This window comes from Delphinus delphis, chromosome 6 (genome assembly GCF_949987515.2).
Source record: "Delphinus delphis chromosome 6, mDelDel1.2, whole genome shotgun sequence".
Taxonomy (NCBI): Eukaryota; Metazoa; Chordata; class Mammalia; order Artiodactyla; family Delphinidae; genus Delphinus; species Delphinus delphis.
The window spans coordinates 25,453,816-25,471,790 of NC_082688.1; the positions used below are offsets into that span (position 1 = coordinate 25,453,816).

The 17,975-nt window shown below is 44.1% G+C and overlaps 1 pseudogene; it reads left to right on the forward strand.

Annotated features, from left to right (window-relative positions):
• The first annotated feature begins 9,865 nt into the window (after positions 1-9,865).
• Positions 9,866-10,159, forward strand: LOC132426560 (large ribosomal subunit protein eL37 pseudogene; annotated as a pseudogene).
• The last annotated feature ends 7,816 nt before the right edge of the window (positions 10,160-17,975 follow it).

Consider the following 17,975-nt stretch of genomic DNA (forward strand, 5'->3'; position numbering starts at 1 on the left):
CCCCTTCCTTTCCCCTCCCACCCCACCCCACCCCGGCGCCTCGCCGGCCCCGCCCCCTCTCGTGTTTTCCTTTCAGTCTCCTCTTTACCAGTTCTCCCTTTAAAAATTGGTGTAACCCAGGCCTGGGGAGGAGAGGGGAAAGCAAAATGCCAGCCATATCAGAACCGCTAAGATAGGGTAAATAAATTTTGAAAAAGCATATTTAATAGTGTAACTTAATATTTAATAAAAGCAAGAGATGTCTGAGCGTTTTTTTTTAATATATGGGTTTATATAACACTATGTAAGTTTCACGTGTACAGTATTGTATTTCGACTTCTGCGTACCAGAAAGAGTGCTCACCACCAAAAAGCGTAGTTTCCACCCCTCACCATACAGTTGACCTCCTTTACCCATTTCGACACCCCACCCCTTCCCCTCCGGTAACCACTACTCTGTTCTTTGTATCTACTTGTTTGTTTTGAGATGTCTATTTTTTAATACAAATCTCTGAAGGTTAAGCTCAGCAAAATCTCCTTGGTGATGAACCACCATGCAGTGATTCTTAGCTGTACCCACGGAGTTCTATCAGTTTGTTTTTCTAGGTTTTTTTGGAGTTAGGGGGTGTATGTTTACCAAGACAGTACATTCCCTTTGTTTAAGGTTGAGAAACGCTGTTCTCAATAACCTCATCCACTCCTTCCGGGCTTCGGGCTTCGATTATACCTCGAAGCAGACAGCTCCCAATGCTCTATCTCTAGCTCAGATCTTCCCCTTGGAGCGTGTGATCCCGCAGGGTCTGCTTACTGGATGTTTCCAACTGCGAGGCTCAAACCTAACAGGTCCACAGGTGAGCTCACGGTCTTCCCCACGCCCTGCTCCCTGTCTCTGCCCTGTGACCCGGGCCAGGCACTGGGGATGCCCCAACACCCGTGCTCGACCCATGTTAGAGTCAGCTCTAAACTATCTCATACACCCATCTTCTCCTCTCCTTTACTGCGGACACTGCCTCAGCTCAGCCCTCCCTCCAGGGTTTTTTAGGAGATAACAGCCTCCCAACTGCGTTCCTTGGCTTTGAATTCTCCTCCCTCCACGCTGTTGGAAAATGACCCATCTAAAATATTCTAGTGGCTCCTTATTGCTTGTAGAATAAATTTTAATGTTCTCAGAACAACCACGGAAGGCTCGTCACAGTAGGACTCCATCCTACCTTCCCTGTTTCTTTCCTTGACAGCCCTCCTTCCAATTCCACTTTCCAGCCACCTGATTCCCCCAACCCTCCAGACTCCTTCCCACCTGCTGACTTTTCTGCACACCGTTCCCTCTGCCTAGAATTCCACCTTCCTGCCTGGCTACCTAGTGAACTGCTATTCTTCCTATGGAGCCCAACTGAGTGACACTTTCTACGTAGAGCTTTTCCACACTCCTCCAGGTATAAATAATTGTTCCCTTCATTGTTTTCCTGCCTCACTTCCTACAGTCTCCTTTAAGCCCTTATCGCTTTGTAAATTTAGTTATTGGTTAGAGTCTATCTTCTACTGTATGTTATGACCTCTTTGAGTATAGAAGCTGAAGCAGCATCCACATCTGTGTTTCCCCAGAATCTTACACAGAGCCTGATACAGAGTAGGTACTGAATGAATGAATGATGACCCCATGGTGCCTGCTGGCTTTTCCCAGCATTACTGTGCTCTCAAGTCCTCTGTGACATAATAGGACCATCAGGACAGTAAAGGATTGCAATATCTTTACATTAGTTCCCTAATGCTGCATAGCAAATTACCCCAAACTTAGTGGCTTAAAAACTCAGTCATCACTTGTGATCTCTCTCTGGGTAGGGCATTTCGACACTAATTCCTCCCTCATGATGTCTGAGGCCTCAAGTGGAAGATTCAAAGGCCAGGGGCCAGAACTATCTGAACCCTCATTTACTCACATGTTGACATTGACTGTCAGCTGGGGTTTAAGCTAAGTGTCAGCCAAAACACGTCCATGTGGCTTCTCCGTGTGGCCTGAGCTTCCTCACAACAGGGTGTATGGATTTCAAGGACAAGTGTCCTAAGAGTGAGAAAAAACAGGTGAGACCATATTGACTTTTTTTTGGCATTATAATTATTATTTTTTAATAACATCTTTATTGGGGTATAATTGCTTTACAATGGTGTGTTAGTTTCTGCTTTATAACAAAGCGAATCAGTTATACATATACATATGTTCCCATATCTCTTCCCTCTTGAGTCTCCCTCCCTCCCACCCCTCCAGGCGGTCACAAAGCACCGAGCTGATCTCCCCGTGGTATACGGCTGCTTCCCACGTATCTACCTTACGTTTGTTAGTGTATGTATGTCCATGCCTCTCTTGTGCTTTGTCACAGCTCACCCTTCCCCCTCCCCATATCCTCAAGTCCATTCTCCAGTAGGTCTGTGTCTTTATTCCTGTCTTACCCCTAGGTTCTTCATGACATTTTTTTTCTTAAATTCCATATATATGTGTTAGCCTATGGTATTTGTCTTTCTCTTTCTGACTTACTTCCCTCTGTATGACAGACTCTAGGTCTATCCACCTCATTACAAATAGCTCAATTTCGTTTCTTTTCATGGCTGGGTAATATTCCATTGTATACATATTGACTTTTATGACCTTGCCTTGGGGGTCGTGCAGCCTCACTTCTGCCACATTCTGTTGATCGAGGCAGTTACAAAGGTCCATCCAGGTCCAAGGGGAGGGAACATAAAGCCCACGTTTTGATGAAAAGTGTTCATATCACATTGTAATAAGAACATGTGGGATGGCATATATATTGATACATTGGTGTGGCTGTATTTGGACATTATCTGCTATGATCTTCAAGGAACACCGCCCTCTGCTACTGTGGGGACACTAACCTCGTGAAGCATTGGGAGCACATTAGACAAATAACCCTAAATGGCTACCTAACTTGGTCATGAACATTTGTTATGAATCTCAGATGGAAACTTTCATCCAATTAGCAAGAGCCCCAAACTGTCAGGGACATACAACTGCGTGAAAAGGACTGAAGGAAATTATTTAGGATCTGTTTATTGAATTAACTCACCAAAGACTGACTACTCTGTACCAGGCCCTACAGATGAGCCAGATACATTCCCTGCCTACCAGAAACAAATATACTCAAAACCACTTTTCCTTGCTACACTGAACCAACATCCTTGAACCAAGTTAGTACACTTCCATTTTCTGTTCCCTTGAGATAGAACCTTGGTTCCATATGCAAAATGGACTCTGAGGATATGCCCAGTCATACCTGAGTACAGGGACAAAGAAAATTTAGGCTTCCAAGCTGAGTCTCTCTATCGCACAAGGAAGAATTAAATACCCACCATAAAGGTAAAACAGATTAAATATTACTAGTGACTAGAACGTATAGATATTATAAGACTCAGTCTCCTTGTGTGGGAAAACTACAACCCAGGAGCCAAATCCTGCCAGCAGCCTGTTTGTTTGTTTTCCTTAATTTTTTATTTTATTTTTGGCTGCATTGGGTCTTTGTTGCTGTGCGCAGGCTTTCCCTGGTTGTGGCGAGCGGGGGCTACTCTGTTGCAGTGCACAGGCTTCTCATTGCAGTGGCTTCTCTTGTTGCGGAGCATGGGCTCTAGGTACGTGGGCTTCAGTAGTTGTGGAAAGTAGGCTCAGTAGTTGTGGCACGTGAGCTCTAGAGCGCAGGCTCAGTAGCTGTGACGCACGGGCTTAGTTGCTCCACAGCATGGGGGATCTTCCCAGACCAGGGCTCGAACCCATGTCCCCTGCATTGGCAGGTGGATCCTTAACCACTGTGCCACCAGGGAAGCCCCCAGCAGCCTGTTTTTATAAATAAAGTTTTATCAGAACACAGCTCTGCTCATTGATTTAAGAATGGTCTGTGACCACTTTCATGTGGCAGAGTTGAGTAGTTGCCACAGTGACTGTCTGGTCCCACAGACCCTCAAATATTTATTGTCTGGCCCTTTACAGACAAAGTTTGCTGCCCTTCCTCTAAATCTTTTTGCTTGCTTGCATCAATCATAGTGCTGCCTTCTATCATGCTTCACCTAGGCACCAGGCTCTATGCTAGGAATCCCTGTATGAATTATTTTCAACTTTACCTGGAACCATCAGGGAAATATTATCCTCATCTTGCAGATGCAGCAAATCAAGATTTTAAGAGGTGAAAGGTTTGCACAGAGTCACAACCCGTCAGTGGTGGAATTCAAACCCAGGTCAGTATAATTCCAAAGGCCACGCTCTTATCTTCACACCTGTCAGTAAAAGCATGGGGTATAGACACTTCTGCCTTCTGGCTGTCTGGGTGAGAAACAACTGGAATCCAGGAGCTGCCGGACATGATTATGAGCCTAAGGAATCTGCACTCGAGCACAACCACTGTCCCCAAATGATTGATTGTAACGGAGATGATTCATCATCCAGGAGGCGGGGATCACGGAGGTTGTCCCTAGAAGCCAACAGAAGGAACAGAGGGGGTTGGGCCACCAAAGCCCTCAGCACACACAGCTGAGACCTGGGGCTTGGAGCTACAGACACAGAACCACGGAGACTCCACCACCTTCCTCAGAGCTCCTCAATCTGGAGCGTTGCCCAGGCCATCTGGAGGATCAGGAAGAGTCCAGTCGTGACAGGTAGCTTTTATCTGGACAGCAGTCACTGCTGTAATGAAACTCCCCTTAGCACTTGCCAAATTCCGTGCATCTCTGGTTCAGCTGGGAGCTGGTACCCCTCTGTGTAAGTCTGCATTCGCCGGCCCCAGACCGTTAGCACCCTTAAGAGACAGGAGGCAGAGATGTCTGTGGGCACAGGACACTTGGGACCACAAGGAATCTACCCAGACATTCCCTGAGAACTCACCTATCACAGCCTTGTTGGTGCTGGGACCCAAGTCTGAGCTCTGCGAACAAAAAGGAGGGCATTGCCCATAGCGTACTGAGGTATTTTTTGATCGTTGCTCTTTTGTTTTTAAATTCTCTCACATTCATTACACATGTTTTTATTGAGCATCCACCATGCTCGATAAATAAATGAAAGAAAATTCCCTGCCATCAATAATAATTAATGAGTGCTTACTCCATACCAGGAATTTCTCTAAAAGCTGTGCCGGCAGAAAGACATTTAAAACTCACAGCAACACTGCAAGGTAGGTACCAGCCTTGTCTCATTTCACAAAAGAAGAAACTGAGGCACAAGAAAGTTCATTCATTCAACAAATGCATCACACACACACACACACACACACACGTATATATATAAAGAGAGAGCAAACTTTCTATGCTAATACTCCCAATAACTAGCATGTTTACAATTGGAGCCCTAAAGTTTAGAAAAAAAAATCCTAACCATACATATTTACATACATTTCTCCTCATTGTACCATCCCCGCTAAGAAAGCCATGTTTTAGATGGTGAAATCTCAGAGACGTTTAAGGGATTTGCACAAGGTCACACAGCCAGTCGTGGCCTGCCTATCAGGGAAATGCTTTCTATAGAAGGACCAGAACAAGATCCTCAAGGTACCTTTCAGCTTTAGAACCCAAGTGATCAATTGCAGGGGGCTCTCCTCTCCCACCCTGGCCCCTTGTCTCCTCATTGGGAGTCTACCCGTCACTCCCAGGTCCCTTCTAGCAAAAATCAAGTATTTGAAGGCCCATCACAGAGTTATTTAAACTCTTTCTGCCTCAGTTCCTTGTCTGTAAAATGGAAATAAAACCAGTTCTTTCCTTAGAAGTGTGTTGTGAGGATTAAATGTTAATCTATATAAAGTACTTAGAGAAGCACCCGGCACATCCTGAGCGCCATTGGAGAGTTGTAATTATTAAATGTTCACTACGGGGCTTCCCTGGTGGCGCAGTCGTTGAGAATCTGCCTGCTAATGCAGGGGACACGGGTTCGAGCCCTGGTCTGGGAGGATCCCACATGCCGCATTGCAGTTGGGCCTGTGAGCCACAACTACTGAGCCTGCGCATCTGGAGCCTGTGCTCCGCAACAAGAGAGGCCGCGATAGTGAGAGGCCCACACACCGCAATGAAGAGTGGCCCCCGCTTGCCACAGCTAGAGAAAGCCCTCGCACAGAAACGAAGACCCAACACAGCAAAAATAAATTAATTAATTAATAAAAGTGAAGGCATTCCATTTGTTTAAAAAAAAAATGTTCACTATGCTCGATGGACCTAGAGATTGTCATACAGAGTGAAGTAAGTCAGAAAGAGAAAAACAAATATCATATAATATCGCTTATATGTGGAATCTAGAAAAACGGTACAGATGAACTTACTGGCAAAGCAGAAATAGAGTCACAGATGTAGAGAACAAACCTGTGGTTACCAACGGGGAGTGGGACAAATTGGGAGATTGGGATCGACATATATACACTACTATGTATAAAATAGATAGATAAGTAATGAGAACCTTCTGTTCAGCAGAGGGGACCTGACTCAATGATCTGTGGTGACCTAAATGGGAAGGAAATCAAAAAAAGAGTGGATATTGTATACGTATAACTGATTCACTTCGCTGTACAGCAGAAACACAACACTGTAAAGCAACTATACTCCAATAAAAATTTTTTTTTAGATGTTCACTATGCGCTAGGTCCTGTTCTAAGTTTTACATGAATCCATACCTACATGGTTGGGACTCTTGCCAGCCCTATTTTATCAGTGCACAAGGAGGCACAAGGAGGTTGTGGGAGGAGGTTACATAGCTTATAAGCGCTGGGGCCAGGATTTGAACCCAAGCAGTCAGGCACCTAACTCTATGCGCTTGACCTAATACAATTCTGCCTCAGGACCCCACCATGCTGACCCAGCACGGGAAGGGGACAGTTGAGTGGGAAGTCATTCCAGAAGACATAACATTGGAGCTGGTCTTTGGTGACAATTGGTATTTGTAAGGAGTTAGGGAGGTGGAATAGAGGTGTGTCACTTGACGTAGGGTTCAAGGGCATTGATTTGGGAGTTAGAATCCCCACTACACCATTTGCCAGCAGTATAACCTCCAGTGAATTGCTAAGTATCCATGCCTCAGTTTTCTCATGTGTAAAACAGGAATCACTATTCCTACCTTGAGAGGCTGTTGTACAGATGAAATGAACTCGAGCACTTAGGATGTTCTCTGGCACATAACAAGTGTGCAGGAAATGGAGGGTATTTCCTCCCAGCTTCACTCATCTCCTGCTGCCTTATCCCTCTTATTTTCATCCTTTCTCCCTCCTGCCCCCGATGACCCACCCCCATGCTCTTTATGGAACATTGGTAGTTAGTTTCACTTTGTCTGGCTTACTCTGTTCAGCAAATACTCTCTTAGTTTTCCTCATCCCCTCTGGAACCTCTTTCACCATTTCCTTTCCAAGTACCTCTTCCCATGTCCATTCTGAAACACTGATATTTCTGTGGGTACCACTGTTGGTCATCTCCTCCCTTCCCACTCTACATACCTGGGTAATCTGTGCATCCACATACTGACAAATCCCAAGTCTGTATGTCTGGAGCAGATCACTCTTTTGAGCTCCAGACCCACATTTCTAGCTACAACCTCTGCTGGGATGTCACAGTGCTACGTGTCTAAATTAGAACCATCCTTTTTATCCCCCAAAGTGCTCTACCTCCTGACAACTCAGTCTTAGCAACTGGCACCACCACCCATCCAGTTGCCCAAGCTAGAAACTGGGAGTTGTTTTGGAATCCTCTTACCATTCCACCTCCACATCTAATTAGTCACCAAGTCTTGTTGATTTCACCTCCTTTGACACCTTCCCCTTCTCTCCAGCTCCACTGCTCCTGCCTAGTTCAGGCTCAGCCCACGTCTTTTATAGTCTGGGCAGGGCTTCCTAACGAAACTCCTTCTCACCAGCCTTTGCCCTCCTTTAATCCATCCTCTGCATCACGGTTGACAAACTTTTTCTGTAAAGGACCAGATAGTAAATATCTTAGGCTTTGTGGCCATAGGATCTCTAGCACAACTAAGGAATTCCGCCATTGTATGCAAAAGCAGCGGCAGACAATGCATAAATGAATGGGTATGACTCTGTTCCAATAAAATTTCATTTAGAAAAACGGGAGCTGCATGGATTTGGCTCATGAGCCATAATTTGCCAGCTCTTGTCCTATATTGTGACCAAAGTGGCACATGTCATTCCTCTGTTGAAAATCTTTCATTGATCTCCAGATGCTGTCAAGATAAAGACTAAGACCCTTAATAAGGCTATTATGTCCTCTGTGATCTGGTCTCTTCTTCCTCTTCTTCTCCTTCTCCTTCTCCTTCTCCTTCTCCTCCTCCTCCTCCTCCTCCTCCTTCTTCTTCTCCTCCTCCTCCTCCTCCCCCTCCTCCTCCTCCTCCTCTTCCTTCTTCTTCTTCTTCTTCTTCTCCTCCTCCTCCTCCTCCTCCCCCTCCCCTCCTCCTCCTCCTCCTCCCCCTCCCCTCCTCCTCCTCCTCCTCCTCCTCCCCCTCCCCCTCCTCCTCCGCCTCCTCCTCCTCCTCCTCCTCCTCCTTCTCCTTCTTTTCCTTCTTCTCCTTCTTCTCCTATTTATCACATTACCCATGCTTCAACTTTTTCCAACAGCTACAGATCCTAGAGTATATTGTGAACTTTTTCCATCCCTGTGCTTTAAAGTTGCTGTTCTTTCTGCCCCCAAATATCCCTTCCCTTCATTTATTTAGCACACTGGCATTCATCCCCCCCAAATTCAAGTTAAGTCTCATCACCTGTTTGAAGTCTCCTATTCCACAACTGGAGAGAAAGAGTACTTCTTGTGAAATGTATTTCACTGACAAATTGGGAGGTCTTTGATGATAGAAACTATGTCTCATTCATTTCACATTTTTGATGGCTAAAGGAACCCTCATTTTCACTGTACATAGGAAGAAACTGAGGCACAGGAAACCCATGTTACAAACTCAAGGTCACATAGCAAAGAAGGCTCTATACTGGAATTGAAATCTGGAAAACACGGATCCTGAGTCCAAAACCTATGCTCTCTCTACTTAACTTTAAAAGTCAGAAAGAAAGATCTTTGTCCAGTGTCTACTTATTTCATAGCCTGGAAATAATATCACTAGATTTTCTCCATATCCATGAAAGCCTTTAGCAGTAGAACAGGAGAAACAGGATTCTGTATGGCTCCTTCAGAATAAACTATGTGACCTTCCTCTTTTCTCTAGGTTCCAAGTGTTGCTGCTGCCTCAACACTCTAAAGAGACTTCTTGGAGTTCTCTAACTAGTTGGGTGGGTCCTCTCCTTCCGTTGGCTCACTTTTCGGATCCCTTCTGTGAGCATCCTTCACAAAGTAAGTCATTCTGCAAATAAATGAGTTTTCCCACCCTATCAGGTGTGCTCACAACACAATGGACAATGAAGTTCATGGTCTGCATGGTGATCCATTCTCATGGCTCATGCATTACTGTACCAGGAGTGCATACTGCACTTTGTGGTAAGGGTATGGAGTAATGTGAAAGGACTAAAAATGGAAATACAGAACTCAAATTTACCAGTTCTTTCTGAAGAAATAACCCAGAACTGACTTGATTGCCATTCAGCAATGGGATAAATGTTTTTTAAAAACTCCTTCACGTTCTGATGCATTTGCAAGAAGGAAGGCAACATCGTACTTTCAGGCACTTTTTTCTTAAATTCAAGACTTCAAGGATGTGTGAGAACTGACCTTGACCTCTAGGCCTGTGGTTTTCTATCTGAGCTCTGCAGAGTTCTGGGATTGCCCTGAGATCTCCAGGAGTTCTACAGTGAAGTATTCTCCACTAATTGTTGAAGGTTTACACTATGTCCTCTTGAGTTCTATGTTGGATTCCAGATAAAATTTCTGTTTTAAAAAGTCATTCTATCTTTGGCCTCAGCAGCAGAAGTGAGATGATGAAGGGAACGTCATCATTTGGAAAGCGTCAGAATAAGACGCATGCATTGTGCCACTGCTGTGGCTCTAAGGCCTACCACCTTCAGAAGTCGACCTACGGCAAATGTGGCTACCCTGCCAAGAGAAAGAGAGAGCATAACTGGAGTGCTAAAGCTAAAAGCCGAAATACCACTGGGAATGGTCGAATGAGGCACCTAAAAATTGTACACCGCACATTCAGGCATGGGTTCTGTGAAGGAACCACACCTAAACCCAAGAGGGCAGCTGCTGCAGCATCCAGTTCATCTTAACGATTAGTCATGCAATAAATGTTCTGGTTTAAAAATCAAACAAACAAAAAAGTCGTTCTACTGCTTATTAGAAAAAATAAAAAATTAAAACTATAATATTCAAATTGACAGTTTAAATTAATGGCTCTGGAATATACTTAGGGACCAATTTGTAATAGATCTGCTGATCGCTAGTTTTGTCAAGAAATAACTGTGGAAGCAAATAAAAATCTGGAAATATTTGCAAGCTGATTGAGCAACAAACACGCTTTTAGCTTTCTACGCCATCCATCAGGAGCCTCAGCACTTTCCTCTCGGTCACCTCCTTGGTTCCGGACCCCTTGGCCTCACTCATCCTGGCACTCTGCTCCACCCTCCCACTTCTCCCCTTTCTGCCTCTCGATGCTTACTCACATTTGAGATTTGACATTTACACTTGATCTTTATACTCAGCTTAGTCTTCCCAGAGCCACAGCTTTGGCTCCCCTTAAACATGATGCAGGCTTTCTTGGCTGCCTCAGGCTGCCTTGGGTGACATGTATTCCGGGTCCACTTAACCCGTAAATTTTACCCTATAAGTTAACACTGGAGAGGTCCCATTCATCATAGCAGCTCATGAGGAATAGTAGCCGAAATATAAATAAATCTCAAAACACATGACACCAAGCTCCTACTAAAGAGGGTTATGGAGTTAAAGTTATTAATTCAACAAAGATTAACTGTGTGCCTGTTACATGCCACACAATGAGCTGGGTCCTGAAGATTTAGAAGCTATGGCCTCTGCCCACAAGATGCTCACAGTGTAGTAGAAGAGACAGCATAGGGCATAACTATCCGTGAGACACACTGAAATGGGACAAAACAAGCCTTACAGAGATACAGTCCAAACAGTTTGCAGTAATTGTAGAGAAACATTCACAGTCTCCTAACCTTATTTCTTCTCTCCTTCCCAGTGCTTCCTGAGCTCTAGCCACACAAAATCCCTCCCTTTCCATGACCTTTCACAAGTCTATGCATTTGCCCAGGCTCCTTTCTCTGCTGCAATTGCTTTCTCTGCCTCCTTCCTCACTGCCAAGTTCTCTCTCGGCCATCATGTAACTCATAGGTGAATGTCTCTGACAGCTAGCAAGTCCTTAATAAATCTGAACAAATAAATTAAAGGCCCAACTCAATTGTCTACCTTTCCGTGAAGCCCCCCTGATTTTCAGAATTAATGTGTCACCTTCTCCATAATCCCACAACCCTTTGTCACATCTTCATCAAATCTTTTAATAAGCTGTACTAAAGTTATTGATTTCTGTGTCTCATGTCCCAGCCAGCAGTTCCTTAAGAGTAAAGATAAAGTCTTAGATGTCTTTGTATAGATCACTCACTTCCCTAACACCCTTACCCCTTCCCTGGAATTATCACTGCCTGATAATGTATTTTCTGCTCAATAACTGATTGATAAGGCAATAAATATAAAAATGAATGAATGAGTCATGGGTATAAAATATCATGCAGGCACAAAGAAGAAAGGATTCATTCTTACTATGGATATCAGAAAAGGCTACCTAGAAAAGATGGCATAAAAATTGAGCCTTGAGAAATTATTAGAAGTGTTCCTAAAAAACAAGAGAGAGGAGGACACTCCTAGGGAGGAAAGGGTGTGGGCAAAGGTAGGGAGGAAGGAAAGAATGTGACAAATTTGGGGAATGATGACTACATTGATCTGGCTGATGGCCCCTCTGAGGAGTATAGATTTTATCATGGGTCAATGGAGAGCCACCGCAGGGGAGTGACACAGTCAGACGTGCATTCTAGGAAGATAAGTGTGGACTAATAATAGGTGAGAGATTGGAAGCCAGGTGACCCTTCGGAGGCTGTTGCACTTATCCTTGTCTAGAGGAGGGATGGAGAAGATCTGGACTAAGACCGTGGATGTGGAGGTGGAGAGGAAGAATGGTTTAATAGATCTTTAGGAAATGACTCAACAGGAGCTCTAATTTTGCAGAAGAAAGGAAGAAGCCCAGACACAGAGAGAAAGGAACTGATGAGAATGTGAATTAGAAGAAGCAGAATCAGATCATCAAGTGACCTGAATGGCCAAGGCAGCAGCCTTCCCAAAGGAAATGGTACAAACTCAGAAGTCAAGGAAATGTTGCCGTGAGCAGGGAACCCAACCAAGGGAAAATTCACTCCACGTTTTACAGGAGTTACAAGACTGGTGAGGAAAGCTGGGTTCTTGGCTGACGTTTGTATTGAGCTGATCACCAAGAGCAACACGTGCATGACTAACAACCCCATAATAGGCCCTTCCTTAGGAGCTGTAATGGGAGCTGTGCTGACAGATGTGACGGGTGTTCTCAGCAATCCTTGGGGAGCGACAACTGCAGAGCTCACACACAAAAACAGGTGAGACTCACTCTTGAAACATCCTAGCTGTTGGTGTGTAAGCAGGCTGGGTTCCTCAAGCATCCTGAACGTTTTTTTTGCCCGTTTGGAAGGGTTATCCTAATATCTTCTTACCTGTGAGATCTTGTGAGAGCCTGACCTCCCTGCTGGGGCTCACTTTCCTTATCTGTAAAAGAGGGATAACAGTACAAGCTCCTTTGAAAGGTGATAGTGAGAAATTGATGAGAAGCTAGGCTTCTCAGTAAGCTAAGAAGCACGAATAAATGTTCGGGCTTAGTAGCACGAGCCAAGAACTGTACCTGGAATTTATTTCTCCATATTTCTGAGAAAAATTGTGGTCTGTTTCTGTATGATCTGTGCAAACCATCCAAAGGGTTAGCAAAAAAGTGTTTTTCCTGATAGAGAATAATTTCTTCTTTTAAAAGGGAAGTGATGCTCTGCTAACGGCAAATACATCAAAAAAGTTGAGTGTGGTCTTCCTGATGCCACTCAGAGACAAAGGAGAGCCACCAGCATCTGTGATGGCTCTGAATCAGTGGAAGGCAAATGGAGCTGACCGTGAGGCAAGGAGAGAAGGCTTCTGGAGCACATCCCCTCTCCACAGGTCCCAAAGGAATCCACCAATGGCTAGCCACATCTCTGCAAGAGCTCAGAAACGAAGATGGGAAAGAACAGCTCAGTGTCTCAAAATGTGCCACCTCTGATTAAAAATTGATACCTATGGGGAAGAATTCCAAAAATGTAGACTAGAGAGAGCTGGAGACTTTTTAAAAAATTATTCCCCGAGTTGTTTTTTCTTTGTGACAGTATCTTACATTTAAAGTTTTGTTTAGAAAACACTTTCACTCTCTTTGTTCTATTTAGTCCTCACACTAAGCTGTGGGGATGGATATTATCGATAGTGTTATTATACCCATGTAAGAGCTGAAGAAACGGAAGCTCAGAGTGACACACAGTCACTAGCAGGACCGTGACACCTGACTCTCAGCTCACCCTCTCCGTGTACACAACCTAACAGCAAGCTCCCCGAGTGCAGAACCATGGCCTTTATTTCCCTTAGTGCCTAACCTACTGCTCCAAATAGACACTCATGAGTGCTTCCTGATTAAACTACCTTATTTGTTCATATATGTAGTCATTCCATGCATATGTAGTGGGCACCAAATAACGCTGCTGTGGATAATGAATAACTCGTATGCAAACTAAACTCTGCTTGAAACCTGGTGGGGGGTGGGCATGAGGAGAAGAAAAAGCAAGAGCCCACAACCACTTTGGATTGAACCTATAGGAAGAAACAGAAAACAGTATTTGAAGAGACTGGCTTAGTAGCCAGTGAAGGAAGAATGTTTTGGGGATAACAGAGGGGGCCTTAATCCCCTTCCTCTAAGCCAGTGTTTCCCAAACTGGTTTGTAGCAGAATCGCCTGGAGAGTGACTGAAAAATTCAGAGGCCCAGGGTCCTTGAAGTAGGATCAGGCCTGGGCCTTGATATTTTACCAGAGTTCTCCAGGTGATTCTGACATTGGCCAAAGTTTGAGGACCACTGTTTTAAACAGACTTTTCTTAGCGATGAAGCTCAATAGCCGTGACTCTGAATTTTCTCTGCTTCTTCCCTTGTGTGAAAAAGGGGATGAGGTTTCCGCTGGAGGTCAGTGGTTGACCTCTGCCCAGTAGGGGTAATGCCTATGTATGAATTCACAGGACTTAGTCAAGGTTGCCAGTCTCTAGTTACGACTTGAAGAGGAGAAGATGGCATGGGGTGAAGCTCTCTGGTACCCCATCACCAGTGGGAAGGATATTGTTCCAGCTACATGCTCATGACGCCTTCCCCAACACACACTTTTGCCCTTTAAACAAAGATTCATTCAATGAACACTGACAAAGCCACTACCATGTCCCAAGAACTGGGTCAGTCCCAGAGGGCAAGCAGGCAAGTTCCTACTTTCAAGGGCCTCCCAGGCTGATGGGAAAGACCAGAGCCCTGTGGAAGAACATGGTAAACGCTGTAAGAAAGGTGAGAGCCTGTGGAGGGAAGGCTAACTGAGATGGGGCCAGGAAAAGTTCCCAGAGGAAGTGACATTTGAAAAGTACAAGTACACCAGGCGGGGAAGGGGAAGCAAGCTCTCAGGAGAGAAACCAGCTGGTGGCAAGGCCAGAGGGCTGCCCCAGGCCAAGCAGGGCTAACAGACTGGGTGGCTGAGAGGCAGGGTGTGGAGGACAGAGAGGAGGAGAGGGGGGCCAGATGTGAAGGGCCTGGAAGGCCAAGCAAAAGAGTGGAGGCTTCATCTCAACAATCAAGAGCCTTCCCTCTTTGTTACCTTCCCCTCCCACTGGTTCTGTCTGCCTTATGTCTCCCCTTTAGGAGGCTAGAGAAGAGGGAAAGGCAAAGGAGGAAGGGAGGGGGTGCAAAGGGAAAAAGGAGAAAGGAGGAGAGGAAGAGAGGCATTCCAGTTCCTTTTTGTTGACCCCACGTTGAAATGCTGTGGCTTGTGTCTTATGAAGAACTAGAAATTTAATGATTTCTGGCTTCACAAGAGATGTAGTGGTGAACTCAACCCAGGAGGGCTGGGCTCAGCTCTGGGTGGCGTAGCTCAGGTAGAACCAGTAGGGCCTAGAGTAGTGGTTCCCAAACTCTTGACCTCAAGGGTCATCCCTTGCCCGCCATGGTTTTATATAGGCTTGGAGCATCTGTTGATGGAGAAAATATAAAAGGAAAAAGAAAAATCTGTTAATTCAGGAGAACTCTAAGGTAAATTTGTATTCATTCTATACAATAGCACCCACACACTTGAGAGTTCATTAATGCACAATAACCTACAACAAAAGGCAAATAACACACATAGAGAAATATCTGTAACATATATGATAGGCCAAGGGTTAATGCCTTAATATGTAAAGAGTTCTTACAAATTAATAAGAAAAAGACCAACAACCCAATAGGAAAAAAAAAATGGATAGCAAAGGACACTGGTGTTTGCAGAAAAAGAAATACAACTACCTTAGGGGACTTCCCTGGCAGTCTGGTGGTTAAGACTTCACCTTCCAATGGAGGGGGTGTGGGTTCGATCTCTGGTCAAGGAGCTAAGATCCCACATGCCTCGCGGCCAAAAACCCAAAACATAAAACAGAAGCAGTATTGTAACAAATTCAATAAAGACTTTAAAAATGGTCCACATCAAAAAGAAAAAAATCTTTAAAGATAGAAAAAAGGAATACAACCTTAATCTCTCTCATAATGAAAATAGCTCTATATGAAATTTCATTTTTTTTTAACCTGGTAGAGTAGCAAAGACTAAAATGTTTGATACTTATAGAGTAGAAAGGATGTGTTGAGAAAACACCACTTTCATTCATCACTGGGAAAATGTAAATGGGAACAAATTATTTGGAGGACAATTTGACTATATCTATCAAAATTTAAAATATACTCTTGTACAGAAATTCCACTTGTAGAAATGTATACTACATATAAAATCACACATGTTCACAAAGTACATCAAATGAGCTGGACTTGATAAAGTGCAGTGAGAATGCAACTTTATCTTTCTCACCCTGAGAATTCATTTACCTGGTCCTTTCATTCACAGAAAGTCTCTGTCATTTCAAAGCACACTCCAGTGTGTTTATCAGAACTTTAATAAATTTCATTTCAAATCCATTGGCTCAGACCCTTCCTAAGCTCAGGTCTGTTTCTACTGTGGATGCCACTTGTAGGGGAGAAAAGCAAGGTCACCTTTTGTCTTCCACCTTACTCCCTCCCCTCACCTCACTGCCTCCTCCGGATGGACCAGATAAAGAGGAAATAGGTAAGGGAGACCAGGGGCAACCAAATAAATAAGTAAATATTTTTTAAAAAAGAAACTGAGAGCCTAAAAGAGCCTCATTTTACCATATTGTTATATGTATATACCACATATATAATTTACAAAAATAACCTAAATTTCTGGTAAGTAAATCATGGAACAACCATATGATAATCTGCATATGTCATTATAGGAAAAATTCTACTAAGTTAAAAAAAACAAAACCAAACAGTGCAGAACACTGTAGGCTCCCATTTGTATGTGAGTGGTTTTAAAGGGACATGTTGGCATATACACAGTTGTATCTGCACAGAAATTCTGGGGAGTAGGGTGGTGAGCAGACCTACTATTCATTGTATAATATTTTATACTTTTTAAGTTTTTACAATAATGTATTAGTTTTATAATTTTAAAATCTACTCTTAAGAAAAAAAATAAAGGCAAACACAGTACATAGGGTTCATTTTAGAAAGCTCTGGTATTTTTTACAAAAGCAATCCTCTTTCATTCAAACAATATAGAAACACACGAAGAAAAAAAAAGAAGAGATCTACAGAAAACATCTAGAAGGAAAAAAATGGAAAATATATACCCCACAAAATTTTTTAAAAATCCGTCTCCCACCCTCTCTCTGCTCTGCAAGGTTAGCATTTTTAACAGTTAAGTGTACATCTTCTCCTAGGTGTTTCTTGATGACTCTACAACATATGTAGTTTTCTTTACACCAAAAATGGAATTGCACTCTACAGAATGTTCTTAAGCCTGATTTTTGTTTTCACTTTAAAGTATACCTTGGACCACCTTCCAAGACAGTGCACAGAGACCTACCCCACTCTTCCCAGCCTTCGAAACAATATACCTCTGTGTGTCCCCAACACACACATGGCTACTTGACCATGACTTGAGACTGCTGCTCTTTTAGCAGCTGTAGTGATGGCTCTTCCACAGGTCTGTGCGCTGTAACACCATCCCCACCCATCAGATCCCTTAGGTAGGGTTGCTGGGACTACAGTGTTGACAGACACAGCCAAAATTCCATACAACTACCCTCCTTGCCAGTCCCCTCATCACGCTCCCCCTCTTTGACAGCAGCTGTATGTGAGCCACCTTCCTTTTTTTTTTTTATAAATTTATTTATTATTTTTGGCTGTGTTGGGTCTTTGTTGCTGCACGCGGGCTTTCTCTAGTTGCGGCGAGAAACGGCTACTCTTCATTGCCGTGCGTGGGCTTCTCATCGCAGTGGCTTGTCTTTGTTGTGGAGCATGGGCTCTAGGCACGCGGACTTCAGTAGCTGTGGCACGCAGGCTCAGTAGTTGTGGCTCACAGACTTAGTTGCTCCATGGCATGTGGGATCTTCCTGCACCAGGGCTCGAACCCATGTCTCCTGCATTGGAAGGCGGATTCTTAACCACTGCGCCACCAGGGAAGTCCCTGAGTTGCCTTCTTGACAGAATTATAAACCACACTGAGAGACTCAAGACCTACAGACTGGGACCCACAGACCTCATTAAAGCTTCTCCACTGGGGCCTGATAATCCCTACAGCTATGTGGCAGAGGAAAATGGGAGAATGAAGAGGACTATTGTATTTACATTACACAACCATAGCTTAAGCTTGGTATAGAAGGCAAAATCAGCCTCA